The sequence below is a fragment of the Phodopus roborovskii genome, unplaced genomic scaffold (genome assembly GCF_943737965.1).
Source record: "Phodopus roborovskii unplaced genomic scaffold, PHOROB, whole genome shotgun sequence".
NCBI lineage: Eukaryota > Metazoa > Chordata > Mammalia > Rodentia > Cricetidae > Phodopus > Phodopus roborovskii.
Genome location: NW_026126558.1, coordinates 2,896,045 through 2,912,523, shown reverse-complemented (window position 1 = coordinate 2,912,523; position 16,479 = coordinate 2,896,045). Strand labels below are relative to the sequence as shown.

The 16,479-nt window shown below is 42.7% G+C and overlaps 1 pseudogene; it reads left to right on the top strand.

Annotated features, from left to right (window-relative positions):
• Window positions 1-1,294: 1,294 nt before the first annotated feature.
• Window positions 1,295-2,923, top strand: LOC127234597 (60 kDa heat shock protein, mitochondrial-like; annotated as a pseudogene).
• The last annotated feature ends 13,556 nt before the right edge of the window (window positions 2,924-16,479 follow it).

Sequence of the window (16,479 nt, the reverse complement as noted above, 5' to 3'; positions counted from 1 at the left end):
GGAAGATTCAGCAAGTACAATACTTGGTGCTTTGAACTGGAACTGGGCATACACTACTTCATGTGAGGGTACAAATGAGTAACTGCTCATCAGAACAAGGAATTCACATCAAATTTGCATAAAGTTAAGTGAATTTGCCAAGTAGACAGCTGGCGTATTAAAAGAAGTGTATCAGTGAAAATGTCAAATGAATGTTTCGATTGGTATGAAAAGGTTGGAAGACATTTGAAAAGATGCTATTATGAACCATTGCAGCTTGAAGTAGCCATGTGTCTGCCTTGTTAGATCTAATGTGTCAAAATCTTGATTGTTTCAAGTGTCCTATGAATCTCTACAAAGGAGTAGGTAAGGAAGCAACTCACTAGAAAGGTAAATGTTAATTGCTTGGGGGATGTTTAAGGATGCTGTGGTGGGAAGCCACCACTGACACAGGGATGCAAAACTTGTTCTGCAAACTCTGTTCCCCTCCAGAAATAGAAGGATTTGAGTCTCACTCTTTTAGTTTTCTTGGTTTCATTTCTGTTGCTTTGACAGCCCAAGAAAAAGCAGCTGAGGCAAGGAAGTGTCTATTTTAGCTTATGATTATAGGTTTCAGTCCATTATTATGGGAAGGTTAAGGCAGGAGCTCAAGCAGCTAGCCACATCACAGCCAGAATTACGAGCAAAGAGAAATGAATGCACCCATGCTGTCTACTTGCTCACTCAGCTAGCTTTCTTCACTCTTACACAGTTCAGAGCCAGGGAATGGTAGCACCCACAGTAGGCTGCATCAATTAATAATTAAGCCACAGATACGCACCCTAACATGCCCACAGAACAACCTGGTCTAGAAAATTCTTCAGTTGAGACATTCTTCCCAGGTGATTCTTAGTTGTAGCAAGTTGACATTTCAAACTAACCACCCCATAGCCACCTGAAAACAAAGAGCCGCATCAGGTGATCACACAAATCTTGAATTCTATTGGATGCCTCGGGAGTGACATTTGTCAAAACTGTGTTTTCATGTGGATGATCATGAGGAAATATGAAGAGAGAGAATTCTTGATAATATCATATATCAACCTGTTAAATCTATCAGGGCCATAGGGACAGTAATTTGGTGTTCTAATGAGGTGTTTTTAGATTAAAATGACATTTTAGTTGGGAAACTGCATTAAATAGATTGGGCCCATGGTGGAAGTAGGTCTTGTTCAAAAGAGTTAGGACCTGAATAGAGCAAGAGGCCAGCTAATAAGATTAAAGCCTGTCCCTCACTGGCCTCTAACAGCCTGCCTCACCCCATACTCACACAGAAATGCTTGAACTACCCACAGTCCTTCTCCAAATGAGACCAGTGTCCCAGACTGTGGCTCTACATCTCATTTGAGCCCATGCCAAAGATGTAAAATTTGGTGTAAATGCTCAAGCCTTAATGCTTCAAGGTGTAGACCTTTTAGCCAATGGTATAGCTGTTACAATGGGGACAGAGGGAAGAACTGATTATTGAACAGAAACGAGGAAGTCCAAAAGTAACAAAAGATGGGATCACTGTTGCAAAGTCAATTGATTTAAAGGAAATACAAATATATCAGTGCTAAACTTGTTCAAGATGCTGCCAATAACACAGATGAAGAGGCTGGGGGTGGCACTACTACTGCTACTATTCTGGCACATCCTATTGCCAATGAGGGTTTTGAAAAGATCAGTAACGGTGCTAATGTAGTGGAAATACAGAGAGGTGTGATGTCGGGTGTTGATGCTGTACTTATAAACCTATCTAAACCCCTGAAGAACAGGTCAGTTGCTACTATTTCTGCAAATGGGGACAAAGTCATTTTCTGATGCAATGAAAAGGGTTGGAAGAAAGGGCATCACCATGGTGAATGATGGGAAACCCCTGAATGGTGAATTAGAAATTATTGAAGGTGTGAAGTTTGACAGAGGATATATTTCCCCATGCTTTATTAACACATCAAAAGGTCAAAACTGTAAGTTCCAAGATGCCTACCTTCTAGTATCCAGTTTATTGAACCTTCTCTTGAAATTGCCAGTATCCATCAGAAGCCCTTGATGATAATCGCTGAAGTTGTTGATGCAGAGGCTCTAAACACATTGGTTTTGAACAGGCTAAAAGTTAGTCTTTGAGTTGTAGCAGTCATAGCTCCAGGGTTTGGGGCAATAGGAAGAACCAGCTTAAGACATGGCTATTTCTACTGGTGGTGCAGTAGTTGGAGAAGAGAGGTTGATTATAAATCCTGAAGATGTTCAAGCTCATGACTTAGGATAAATTGGAGAGATCATTGTCACCAAAGATCATACCATACTTTTGAAAGGAAAAGGTGACAAATGACAAAGCGCCAATTGAAAAACGTATTCAACAATATTATAACCAGTGAATATGAAAAGGAAAAAGCTGAATGAGTGACTGGCAGAAACCTTTAGATGGATTAGCTGTGCTAAAGGTTGGAGCACAAGGGATGTTGTAGTTAGTGAATGAGAAGAAACCCAGAGTTATGGATGTTCTCGATGATACAAGAGCAGTTGCTAAAGAAGGCATTCAGTGAATCCCAGCCTTGGATTCATTTAAAGCCTGCTAATGAAGATCAGAAAATAGGTATATACATTATTAAAAAGAGCACTCAGAATTCCTGCAAGACTATTGCTAAGAATGCAGGTGTTGAAGGATCTTTGATATTTGAGAAAATTCTCTAGGATTCCTGGAAATAGGTTAGGATGCTCTGCTCAGAGACTTTGTGAGCATGGTGGAAGAGGGAATCGTTGATCCAACAAAGGTTGTGATAACTGCTTTACTGGATGCTGCTGGGGTGGCCTCCTTGCTAACTCCAGCAGAAACTGTAGTGACAGAAATTCCTAGAGAAGAAAAGGACCCTGGATTGGGCACAATGGGAAGAACAGGAGGGGGTGTGGAGGTGGCATGTTCTAACTCCTAGAATAGTGCTTTGCCCTTATCAATGAACCATGACAGGAAACTGAAATCAGGTTCCTTGCTGATAACTTCACAGAAGTCACTTGAAAAAAAAAATGACTGAGGAGAAGGCTAGCTGACTGGTCATATAAGCATCAGTTACTCGTTTCCATTGGTAATATATAATGGCTTGCTGCTGTCATTGTCCATGCCAACAGATAATTTATTTTGTATTTTTGAATAAAGACACTTGTATACTCCTGAATATGGGTACAAGAATCACATTCCAGTGTCCTCCTTTCAACAGAAATCACTGAGGTGTTTCTACTATTCTGCTACAGTCAGGATTGTAGCCCTTGTATCACTAGATGAGAAGTTCAGAAGCAGCCTTTCTGTGGAGAGTGAAAATAATTGTGTACAAAGTAGAGAAGTATCAAATATGTGACACCCTTTGTGTAGTAAAATGTTGCTTAAAGTTAAAAAACAAAACAAACAAACAAAAATGAGAATCAAGTCTGTAGCCCACCAGGCTCACATTCAACCTGCTGCATGAGTCCTGCTGATTTTTAGATCTCCTACTCTCACTTATATGTAATATGCATGTATTCTCAGGTGACTCTAGATTTGTAGCAAGTTGACAAATACTAACCAACACAATGACTATTATACATGATGCCTTTGGATGTTTTTGTCAGCTAAAAAATGCTACACAATGGAAACATCTAGTTACTTCTATTATTGTTGAACAAAGTGGGAGAGAAGAAGATGAATTTCCAGGTCAGGTACTGCATGAAGGTCTTGAAACCTTTGGTGTCTATCCTGAGAGTTTCCCTCAAGCCACAGAGCCAAGGTTGTGGGGAAAAAGTCCAACAATCTCATCATGTGAGGGTCTGACTTACAACAAACATGAGATTCCCAACAGCTTTTCCTGAGGAAGATGGTCATGGTACAAGGATGAATATTTTGTGTAGGGTCAGTAACACAAACTACACTCCCAAAAGCCAATCAGGCTTTAGCTATAGCCCACTGTGCTGGCATTGGGAAACCTAATCTGAGCTCCATATAGGTGTCATTCTCCCAGGGTGATCAAATGGCTATTTACTGGCAAGTTGGATGTACTTGAGCACTTTTGTCATTGAAAGAACAATGTTTTTTCTACTCACCTTGGAGACAAGCTATCTATCTACTCCTATATGTGCTTAAGTTCTCCCAAGGCCATCATCTACGAATATATAGAATGTGTGGCCACTATCATGCCATTCCAGGCAGTAGTACTGGCTGAGAATCATTTGAACAGATGAATGTCATATGGGCATTTCCAACATGAGCATGTTCCTCTGTATCCCAAAGTAGCTGGCTTGATGGCACAGTGGTGTAAAGGTGCAGGTTCACTTCCAATGCACTGTGTACAATGGGGACAAGAATCTCCAGGGGTTGCATATCCTATGACTCTGCATCCACTATGTGGTATAGTTTCCTCCTAGCCAGGATTGATGGATCTAGGAATTCAGGAACAGAAACAAAGTGTTTACATTCACCATTCTCATTAATGAATCACAAACCAAATATTTGCTTGCTAAACCCATAGCCATGTTCTCCATTGGCTCTGAGGTCTGAGTTTCCCAAGGTGAAAGCATCCACTGCAGTGAACTGGAAGATGAAACTTCACCCATCTCCTCTGGAATCCTCATTTCTCTGAACCAACACAAAAGGGCGGGAATTGAGGCCCTGTGCTCTGTCAGGATTGAGCTTGACTGCAAAAGGTAAATTGGACAGTTACTAAATAATATTTCAGAGTAAGGAAAGCCTCTCTGGTTTTCAGTGCTAACATTCTCTGTGATTAAGGTCATGGCCAAACTACAACAACCCAACTCAGGCAGGCCTATCACAGTCTAGACACTTGAGAGAATAAGGCCAAAGTCACTCAGAGTATTTATATCACAGCAACGGGATGAAAGGAGAACTGTATCTAAGTGTTGTCTATTTAAATTACAGTCTATCGAGGAGAGTGAGCTTGGATCAGGGACAGTGTTCTCTTTCAGGAAAGGGTTAGTGCCTTTCCAGTGGTACATGAGACAGATGTTTCCATCTTGGTGGAGACATGACTGTACTGTTGTCTTTATTTATAAGTTAAGGGTGGCTAAAAGAGATGTGTAAGAACCCCCAAATTATAAAAAGTATACTCTCAACTGTTGTTGTCAACTTGGAGGATGTTCTGAATGAGGTTGAGAAGGAAGGTATAAGTAGGGCTTACTAAAGGCTGATCTTGCAGACAATTCTCTGGCCAGCTGGCCTTCAACTCCAAACAGAGCACAATACCTCATAAACAGATCTCTTGTATTTGAGAGAGAGAGACAGGGAGACAGACAGAGAAAGAGAGAGAAAGGAGAGAGGTGTGTGTGTGTGTGTGTGTGTGTGTGTGTGTGTGTGTGTGTGTATTGCTTCTGTTTCACTGGAGAACACATCCATAAATTGTTTTAAGGTTTATCTTATTATCTTGATTATGATCTGAAAACCAAAGCTAAATTATCAGCTAGAAAATGCAGTCTTGACTGTCCTATTCATAGAAGCATCTGGTAATCTGGTAATTGTCAAAGAATCAAATATGATGTGTCTTTGACAGAATGAATTGTTCATATAGGTTATGTCTTCCACTATCAAACAGCCCTTGTTTTGTAAAAGCTATAGATTCTGTGCAAAGAAAAAGATGGCCGTTACCCATTGATTTCTCTTGTCTCCTAACAATTATCTGAGAAAGGTCTGTCTGGGAGAGAGGGAGAAAAGAAACAGAAGAAAACCTAAATTGATTTTACTTCAGCTTAATCAACCACATTTTACCCGGGGTTTGCACCAAATGACTGTTGGCTATTTTCCAAACTCAAAGCCACCTTCCATGAATAAAGATCGTCAGCACAGACAAGACTGAAAAATAATGTGTTACAGAGTCTAAAGGCATTTAAAAAGCAGGGTTCTAGATGTCTTTGGAGGATTAGTTGTACGACTCAGAGGCTGAAATAAATTCTAGCCAGGCTGATACTGAATAGAACAGAGTTTATTTATGTATATAATATAAATGTATGCATACACATTTAGGTACATATTCATAGTGTGTATAATACATGTAGTACATGTAGATTATATTGTACATATGTAATATATGTATACATACACTATATATATGTATATATTGTATGTAATGATGTTTGATAGTCATTATCAACTTGCCTAGATTAAGAAATACAGAAATGCCTAGGGCATTTTGAAGCACAACTTTGTGTGTGTGTGGACATTTCCAGAGAGGATTAACTAATGGGAAAGATCCCAACTGAACAGGAATGGCACCATCCCAGGGTCTGGGGTGGAGAGGAGAAAGGTGAAATTAGCTGGGCACTGACATCTCCTTTTCTCTACTTCTCGATTACCACAGACATGAACAAGCAGCTTCGTGCTCCCGCCGCCTTGCTCTCTTTCATAATGGACTGTGCCCACATATCATGAGCTCAAACAAATCTTCCTTCCTTATGACTTTTTGGTATTTGGGCACAGCAGTGAGATAAATAACCAACACATATACATGTAGACATAAGTAGCACACATATGCATTTCCCAGGACATACATATGTGCATTTGTATATGTGACCTATATCACATACCTTCACTGCTATGGCCCTTGTGTACCCACGTATAGGCCAGAGGCTGCAGAGTGAAGGAAACCGTGGCAGAAAGTTGTCAGTATGACATTCATCCCACAGGAGGGAAGCAGCAAGGTCCCAGGCACATGTCTTGTGAAGCTCAATACTAGAACCTTGGGATGGGACACTGAGTCTTTTCTTTTTTTATTCTTTCATACATTACATCATGACCACAGCCTCCCCTCCCTTCACTCCTCTCGGTAGCCCTCCCCAAAGCCCCTCTCCCCCAGAGCCTCTCCTCATCTCTTTCCCTTCAAAAACAGAGCAGGTATCCCAGAGATATCAACAAGTTACCATAAGACCAGGCACAAACCCTCATATCAAGGCTGGATGACAACACAGCAGGAGGAAAAGGGTCCCAAGAGCAGGCAAAAGAGACAGAGACACCCTCTTCTCCATTAGGAGCCCACAAGAACACCCAGCCACACAACTGTAAAAGGTGTACACAGAGGATCTAGCACAGACCCATCTAGGCTCCCCAATTGTTGCTTCAGTCTCTGTGAGCCCCCATGAGCCATGCTCAGTTAATTCTGTGGGCTGTGTTCCTAAGTGGGACACTGAACCTTGCTGTGAGAGTGTGAGTGACTGGTAAGTAATGAAGACGATTTCAAGTGCTACCTAAACTCTATTTGCTTTCCCTTCTACCAGCAGCAAGGGTCTTCTAGACTAACCCCCTGAAGAGAGACAAAGAGCTTTATTTCAGGGAACTGTGTCAGGCATGGGAACAGAAATGGGCAAGACCTAAATGTATAGTTCACCTTTGCTTATCCAGCATTTGAGAGTCTGAATTTATGGCAATTGCCCCAAACCTCCTCCGAGTCTCTGTAATTATTATGTTGGTAATGATGAATGATAGAGTGGGTGTGAACTGAGTGGGTGCAGATGAACTGGTGGCTCTCTCTCTCTCTCTCTCTCTGTCTCTCTCTCTTTGTGTGTGTGTGTGTGTGTGTGTGTGTGTGTGTGTGTGTGTGTGTAAGAGGAGTAGCTTCCTCTCCATATCTGCAGGATACATACCAGCTGCATCAGCCTGGCTTTCTAGCAGTTAGTGGCTAGGACAAAGATGGCATCTAGTGCTCATCTGCCCCTACAGTGACACGGTGTCTCCAGAGAATGCTGAAAACATCCCCCAAAGACTTTTCTATATCTAGAGACTTTGATGAGACAAGTGGAAAACAAACACATAATCCAAATAACTGCATAGATTCACAGAAGGAGGACGATTGGAGTTGACCTTAGAGATTGGCTTAAGAGAACAGAGGGGTTAAAATTGATGGACAGTTACTGAGTCAATCACCACCAGCATCTCCAGTATTACTATTATAATTTGGAGAATAGAGGGTATGATGATGCAACGCTTGCTGTCAATAGCATTGGTCATAGAGGCCAACAGGTCATACAGGGTCTCTCATCATGGCTTGTTACCAAGGACCTCAGGCAACAGACTACCCTATTCATAGGAAGCCTGTTTTCTCTCCAGAAAGTCTGTAGGGGAGGTGCTGTGTGCCATCCATGTCTGATCAATAATTAGTGCCATGTTTGACCAAAGTTGATGCTTGGGAAATTTTTGGAATTTAACTGGACTGAAGATAGATTTTCAGTGAGGGTCCTAGATGTGGAAGTCAGCTTTCTGTTGCTGTGGGAAAAATTTCCCAAGGTCATCAACTCATAAGAAAAGATCTACTTCTGCTCACAGTCTCGGGTTTTAGTTCATAGTCACGTGGTCTCCCTGCTTTTGGGCTGTGCCAACCCTGCACATCAGAGCTGGGACAGTGTGTCAGAGAAGTTGCTCCTCTCAGGAAGGAGGGAGAGAAAGGGAACATGATGATGATGATAAGACAAAAAGGGACAAAGAGGAGGGAGAGGAGCCAGGACCCCCAGACTCCCTTCAAAGACACCTCCCTCCTTGCCTTCCTTCTTCTCTTCCTCCCTCCCGCCTTCCACTATGTCTCCTAAAGAATATACCCTTTAACAGCACTGTAAATTAGTAACAAAGCCTTTAACACTTACACTTGGAGAAATACATAAAATCTAAATGGTGGGGCTGTGGAGAGGGATCAGCCAGTAAAACACTTGTCATACAAACATGAGGGCATGAGCTTTGATCTCCAGCATAAATGTAAAAAGCTAAGTGTGGCAGTACACACCTCAACCCCAGGATCAGGGAGGCAGAAGAAGGATCCCTGGGGTTTGCTGGCCAATAAGTCCAGCCTAACCAAGGTTCAGTGAGAAACCTGTCTCAAGAAATAAGGTAGAGCCGGGCTGAGGGAGACACTTGATGTTGGCCTGTGGCCTCCACGTGTTTTCCACTCCCTGTGTGCATGTGCACACAGATATGTGTGTAATATCCCAATCAGTCTGGAGACATGGCTCAGCAGTTAGGAATGGCTACTGTTCCTGGAGGACCTGAGTTCAGTTCCCAGCACTCATGACAGGAGACACAGAACTGCCTTAAACTCCAGGGATCCTGGTACCCTCTTCTGAAATCACTGCACTCATGTGTACATATGCACCCCACACACAAACACATAACTAAAAAACAAAATACAACTTGAAAACTTCAAACCATGGCTATGGTAACCAAGCAGACTTGTGATGCTTACAGCAATGCTCAAATTCATGCCATGTGTCTGTGCACTCACACACCAGCTCCATGCCATGTGTCTGTGCACTCACACACCAGCTCCAGTTGTAAGACATTTCTGTTCTTAGCAGCAGCATTGCAGAGGAGTTAAAGGAAAGGTTGTGACCTATTGAATGCACATACTCAATCATCAACTTCCCCTGCAGCCAGAAGGGCCTAAAGAGCCCAGAGCCTGAGCAGGCGGGACCTGGAAGTACTCCAATTGCAAACCCGGAGTGACCTAAGAGAGTGAAACAGCTCAAACAGCCCATAATGGAGGAGGTTGTTGCTCCCCAGAACCTGGCAGATTAAAAAAAAAAAGCATAAATCACCAGCAGGCCTGGGGCAGAAGGCTGGGGTGGGATGCTTGACTTGCCCTTGGAGGCCCTGGACCAGCTTAGCTTCCACTTCCGCTCCTACTAATTCTCCGTTGCACTCTGTAACATCCTCCCTCAATGAATCAGTGAGAGAATTATTGGAAAAAAGAAACAAAGGTGAAAGAACGTTCAGAAGGAAAGGGATTTGCCTGCCTCAAGGGATACACGGAGAGCTGAAGTTTTGAATCATCCATCAACAGCAAAGGCTTCTGGGAAGCAATCACTCCCAGACCCTCTTGACTATTTAAACAGAATATTCTCTGAGAGTTTAGTGTAGAGGATGCTCACCAAAGAAGGCAGCAGGACTGACTGACTATGCAAATCTATGTGGAAAATTTGAATTTAATTGTTAGGAATTTTAAATGGGTTGCCTGGGCATGCAGAAGGTGAAGTAGGGTACAGAAACAGCCTACACTGGCTGATGGGTTTTATGTTTGAAATAGTTTTCTGTGCCTCTGCTATCTGCTTAAAGGGAAAACTGACACTGATTGACAAGAGTCAGCAGTTTTGATATATTCTGGGTGGTAGTAGGAGGCCTTCTAGGATGGGCAGTTGAAAGGAGAGATTTTGCAACAAGCCATAGTGCATACTATTGCAATATTATTGGAAATGGGGGAAGGCTGTGCATGTGTTGGAGGTGGGAAGTGTATGCACACTTGGGTAAGGGGGTGCTTGCATCTCTGGTCTGTGGAAGACAGAGGAGGTGTCCCGTGTCTATCAATTCCCATCGTATTCTCTCGAGAGAGAGAGGGTGTCTACTGGAATCTAGAACTAGGCTGGAAGCCAATAAGCACAATGATTATCCTGTCTCTGTACCTCACCACCACTACCACCAGCACACACATGTATACAGTACGGGGATGACAGGACTGCCAGTGACCACACCTGCTATTTATATGAGTGCTGGGGATTTGAACTTGGTTCTCCACAATCACATCAACTCTGCTTATCTATTAAACCATCTCTGCAGCCCCAGAGTTTTACTTGTAAATTAGGACCATGGCGTTTTATTTGTATTTCATTGATAGCACAGGAAGGAATCGCTAACCCTATGAATCCTTCCAGAACCGTGAACTTCATTTCTACAGCTGCATTTTTCTTTTAAGATCTTTGATTGGAGTATATTCATCTACATAAAGTTGAGTTTCATAAAGGCAATTTTTTTTTCAAGTATGTTCTATACTGTGACCATGCCCACTGCCTTCCCTGTTGGAATCAGTTGGCCTCACTTCTAAGGGGACCCAGATATGCAGTCTTTATGCCTAGGTTAGAGCACACAAGTAAGATGTGATAGTTTCTGACAAATAGATCTGTGACATCCTTGCTTCCCAGTGAAGAAATACTCATTTTATCACCAGAATATGCTGGCCTCATACTTGGAGCAAAAAGCTTCAAGGCCAGACTCTCCAAGGAGCTTGTCAGTTTTCAGTGTTCTGACCTCTCAAATTCAGATGTGACCGCCTAAAGCAATCTTTAGCAAAAGGGAAGGTTGTCTAGTTCCTTACACACACTCAGACTATAACAATGCAGCAGGATCTGGATCACAGCCACAGACTGAGCAGGAATAGGCAGAAGTTGCTGAAACCCTGTGGAGTTGGCTTTGGAATAGTTCCCTATTCTTTAGCCAAGTCCTAAGTAAACTCTTCAGGGAGAAACTCTTGTCCAGGGCTCCCCAGAGCCCTTGGCTCTGTCCTTTGTAAGGTCAACCTTTTCCACTGCCCTCCTAAGCTATGATGGAGTCAGTGTTGATGCTGAAGCACTGCCTGAGGCCTATAAAACTTCTCCAGCTGTTTCCTGCCCTCAAGCCAGCGCCAATGGTGTCTGACAGTTGAAAGATTTCTTTTGAATATGCGTTTCTCTTGGAATTTTACCTGCTGGCTTCCACTGGGATCTATGTGTCATTAACTATGCACCAAAATCTTGCATAGATGTGACTTCATGTCTGCCATCCTTGTTTGTTTCCTTGTCTATATACTCCCTCTCTCCATTTAAAGGCAACTCCTGAAAGTCTGGTGGAGTTAGAGGATCATAACCATAGAAAGCTGACTGCCCAATATCAGAGCCTTTGCCATCCTATCCTTTATTCTTTGGATCTAGGAGCTAGCCCACAAGAGATAAAGGCATGTGGTAAAGGGTTGCTTTTCCTTCTCTTTCTCTGGTTTGTGTGTGTGTGTGTGTGTGTGTGTGTGTGTGTGTGTGTGTGTGTGTGTTTACAGGTTTGCACATGTGTAGTTCAGAGAACATCCTCAAGTATCCTTCCTAACATGCTCCATTATTTTCTTTTTGAGTCAGGAGAGAGAACTCTGGCTTGGAACTTGCCAAGGAAGCTGGGCTAGCTGACTATTGTGTGCCTGGGATCTGTCTATCTATACCTTCCCACTGGGCTTATAATCATGAACCACAATGCTGCAAATTTTTACACACACACACACACACACACACACACATACACACACATACACACACACACGAGTTCTGTGCATTGAACTCAGTGATTGGGCTTTTGCCCCAGCCCACATGTGGCATTGTTGTTGCTATAGTCATGGTCTGATCACAGCTAAAGATACCTATTGCAGCTAGTCGGCATGGTCTCAATAAATCTTACTTCCCTAACAAAAACTGCACCATGTCAGAAACTCACAGCATTCCACATGATATTGGAGAATCCAACAGAATTCCCTTATGCTTGAGTGCTACATGAATTGGAACAGAAATGAAAGTCATGGTCTCTAAAGGAGACTACCACTCATTGAAGAAAGTAAACAAAACACATCATGTGTGAGTATCCATCTACTTCTCTATCATCTACCTATACACCTGGGTAAGTGTGTATTATTAATTTGTCACTCATCAGCCCATCCACCCATCCATCATAATGTGAAAATTTTCCTTAAGCACATCAGAGGGAAAAATCTCTTTAGGCAAATCAGAGATGCATATCACAACTATGTTTTTATAGCAAAACTGGGACACACTATCTAACACTGAGGTTGTACTTTTTGAGAATAGAAAACATTTGATGTCACAACTGGCTCAGGAAACAGGGCATTTGGTTGCTATGTACACTGTCTGGGCTGAGAAAAAAGGTTTGGAGGAGGGCTGGAGTAAGAGTCCCCAAATTGATAAGCTATGGAGAAGTTAGAAGTCTGTCCCTGCCAACCTTTTGAAGGCAAATCAATGTTAGCCTAGAAATGCAAACTGATGGGATCAGAAAGTCTAAATAAATTGTGTAAATCATGTCCCTTCTACCCCTCACACATCTTATTGTTCAAATTGCTTCACTCTGTTTTCCCCTTTGCTCATTTATTTAAGAAATGTTTTTACGAGCAGTGCCTACATAGACATTATGATAGATATGAAGGTCATGAGGAAGGCAGAGGAATCTTGGCCTCATAGAATTTTTAGCTGAGTGGAGGAGACAGACATTAATCAAATAACCCTGTAAATTAACTTGTCATAAAGCACCAACAAAGGGCTATAAAGGCCACAATAGAGTATTAAAGGATTGTGTTAGAAGGAACTAGTCCACTCTATCAGGGCCAGAGAAAGCTTCCTGGAGTGAGGGCCTCTGAGTAAATGTGAGGTATGTGAGGGTATCACAAGGTCATAGAGGTGAGCTACGCCACTAACTTTCCGGGCAGAGATGGCATGACATCGTGTATTTTGTTCTGAAGGCTAGAGTCCAGGGACTCTGAGAAGCAGAAGGATGGAGGGATGGAGAGAGCTGCAGAATGAAAGACAAGAGCAAGTGGGTTAGGCAAGGCTAAGGATTTAAAGAAAGCAACAATTGCAAGTTTTCCACAGAAGAGGGGTCTTTTGGCCTTTGAGAGGATTATTTTGGATAAGGAGGTAGGAAGAAACCAGTGAGGATTCTGGGAAGTGAGGATCTTGGTTTACTAAGCCCTTTTGTAAGGACACCTTGCCCATGCCACTTCCTACTGTAACACTGTATCTTCTGTCTTTGCTCCTTTCCAGTTGCTGTGATAAAATACTGACAATGGTAAGTAACTTCAGAGGAAATGGTTTATTTTAGCTCACAGATCGTCAGGAAGCAGAGAGCAATGAATGAATGCTGCTCGGCTCCCTCTCCCCATCTGTTCAGCTCAGGGTCCCACCTAGGGAATGTCACTACTCTCCATGGACAGGTCTTCTTCACATCTTAACAAAATCCAGGCAACCCCCCCCCGGTCTGTCTAGGGCCCCTTCTCCCAGGGGACTAGATTTTGTGAAGTTGACAATTCTGTCACACTCTCCCAACAGGGTCCTGGCCCACTTTCCAGCCAATGCATGTTTCTTCTCCAATGTCCTCCACTTTGCTCCTCCCCCTCCTCTTCCTCTTGGCTTCCTCCCCTGCTCTTCTTTCTCTACACCTTCTTCCTATTCTCCTCCAACTTCCGTTTGCATCTACAGACAAATTTACAGTTTTCAAAATTAGTTTGGTTTCTCACCTAAGAAAACCTCTCTATCATACCTTTGATCCAGGCCTCCTCCTCTCCCAAGTAAGGATGATGACTTGGAATCATGTCCTTCAGCTTCTAGAGATTCTACATGCAAGAATCAAGGCCCACAAGGGCCAGTCTTCACTTGTTTGTTTATCTTGCTGCAGGCTCAATGGGGCATGGGGTGGGGGAGAAAACATTTGTCTTATTGGTGCTTCTAGCTTCTTTCCAAGACCCCAGCACATGCCCTGCCCTCAGTAAAAGTTTACATAGTTCAATTTTAAAATGAACATTCAACTAAATATTCTAAATATTTCAGGCGCACTGGACATTTTCAGAAAAACAAGTCAATTCTCGTGTTGAAAAAAGTATATCTCAATAAAGCAATATATAAAAGTTTATGAGGTTTATTTATTGGTACAAAGAATAAGCTATAGAGTATTGGAGTAACAGCTCCAATGGCCAATAGCACTTGCTGTGCTTGTAGAGAGTCTGAGTTTTATACCCAGTGCCCACATGGCAACTGAGAAATGTCAGTAACTCCAACCCCAAAGGATCTGGGGCCTTCTGGCCTCCTTGGGCACAGTATGCATGTGATGCATTTACATACATGTAGACAAATACACACATAAGGAAAACAATAAATATATCTTCTATTTTTAAGAGGCTGTAGAAACATATATGCAGATTATCTTTTGTATTGCGATGACATTGATTAGGCTGACTCACAACACTGTGCTCATTGAGTGTGTTCATTGAGGTCTTATTATGAATAGAAAATGTTAAACTCCTGACCTCCTTCAGGTAATGACTATAGTTTCTGGACTGTCTGGCTGTCATTATCCTGGTCTCAACACTGAAATCACTAAAAGACGAATAAAGTGTCAAGGAACCCAGATGGGGCCACCACCTGGTCATTTCTGTCACTGACCCAGAAACCCAAGGGAAGGCAGATTCTTAAAAGAAAGGAATATGTATGCATTGAGATTCAAAGGCACCTTGGTCAATATGTTGTTCACTTTGAATTTTGTTTCTTTCACTTGAATTTTTAACTTGCCTCATGTAGATATTATACATATTTAATATTAGACCTATCACCAAGTTTACATTTTAGGAGTCCTGTGAATAGTACTGTTTTTCTTTCATATTCCAATTGTACATTGTAAGTATACAGGAAAGGGGTGAAGCTTTGTACATTAGCTTTGACTCTTTTAGCCTTTAAAAAAAAAAAGACAAAAACAACTTTGCAAAGAAGCATTTGTTAGGATCACAGTTAAAAAATACATTCAGTCCATCATGGATTGATGCTGCCCATACCTAGAAACTCCCACGTAGACATTCCCAAAGGTTTGCTCCCATGGTGATTTTAATTCACATCAAATCGCCAATCAATTCTGAGACTTTCCACATCAGCTGTGCTGTCACCTGCAAAAACAATTTCATTTTTCTTTTTCTTCATCCTAAATGACATCATTATATTCCTTTTGAGTAATTTAATTGGCTAGAACTCCCAGTAGGATGCTATGGAGGTACAGCAAGGATACCCCTTGGTGGCCTCTTATCAGAAAAGTTGCAGTTTCTTACCTGCTAGCAGCAAGTCTCGGTAAATTCTTTTTATCAAGTTGAGGAACTTAGCTCCCTTTTATTCCCAGTTCACCGAGGAACAATACATCTTTTCTTAAATCAATACATAAAGTACAACTTGCACTTTGCTCTCTTGGGGGAATGTATCTTACATTTAAAATAATACTGGAGTAGAGTCTAATTATTTCAATGTAGTCTTTTGGACTTGATAAAGCTATTTTCTTCTCTGTAGATCTGTGTATTTCCTAAAATTGCAATCAGTGCAGAAAAGCAGTATGGAAGATGATTTGGTAGTCTGGAATGGCTTGGGAGCCTGGAACAAAAACTGATTGGAGGCTAACTAGGATGAAGGTCTCTGCAGAGAGAATAGAAGCAGTAGTGGTCTTATCCTTGAGCCTGTGAACTGAGGAACCTGCCTGACCTAGCAACCACCACCTCGTCCAATCTGCCACTTAGTTTGCACTGTCAAACGCCAGGTTAGTTTGCTTTTTTGCTTTCGGAGTAACACTGCTCTTTGATATGGTGTGTGTGTTGGGGTGGGTGTGGGGAAAGACTGAGATTCACGTGTCAAATCTAGAACGCTAGGACCCAGACAAGTCCAGCACCCTAAGGTTGCAAAACTAGGAGCCCGAAACCCGGTACACTCCAGGTGGCAGGGATCGGGACGCGCGCCCCCGCCTGGTCCACGCCTCACGCCCGCCCCGGTGGCTCCTGAGCGCACTACCCGGCGCGCTCTCCGGAGCTTGGGCGTCCGCGATCGTGCCTGCTAAGGCGCCGGCGGTGACAGGCGGGGGGCGCGGCGCTTCTCTGCCACCGGCTCCCAGCAGCCGGCGACGGGGACCCGCCTGGAGTAGCCCGGCTG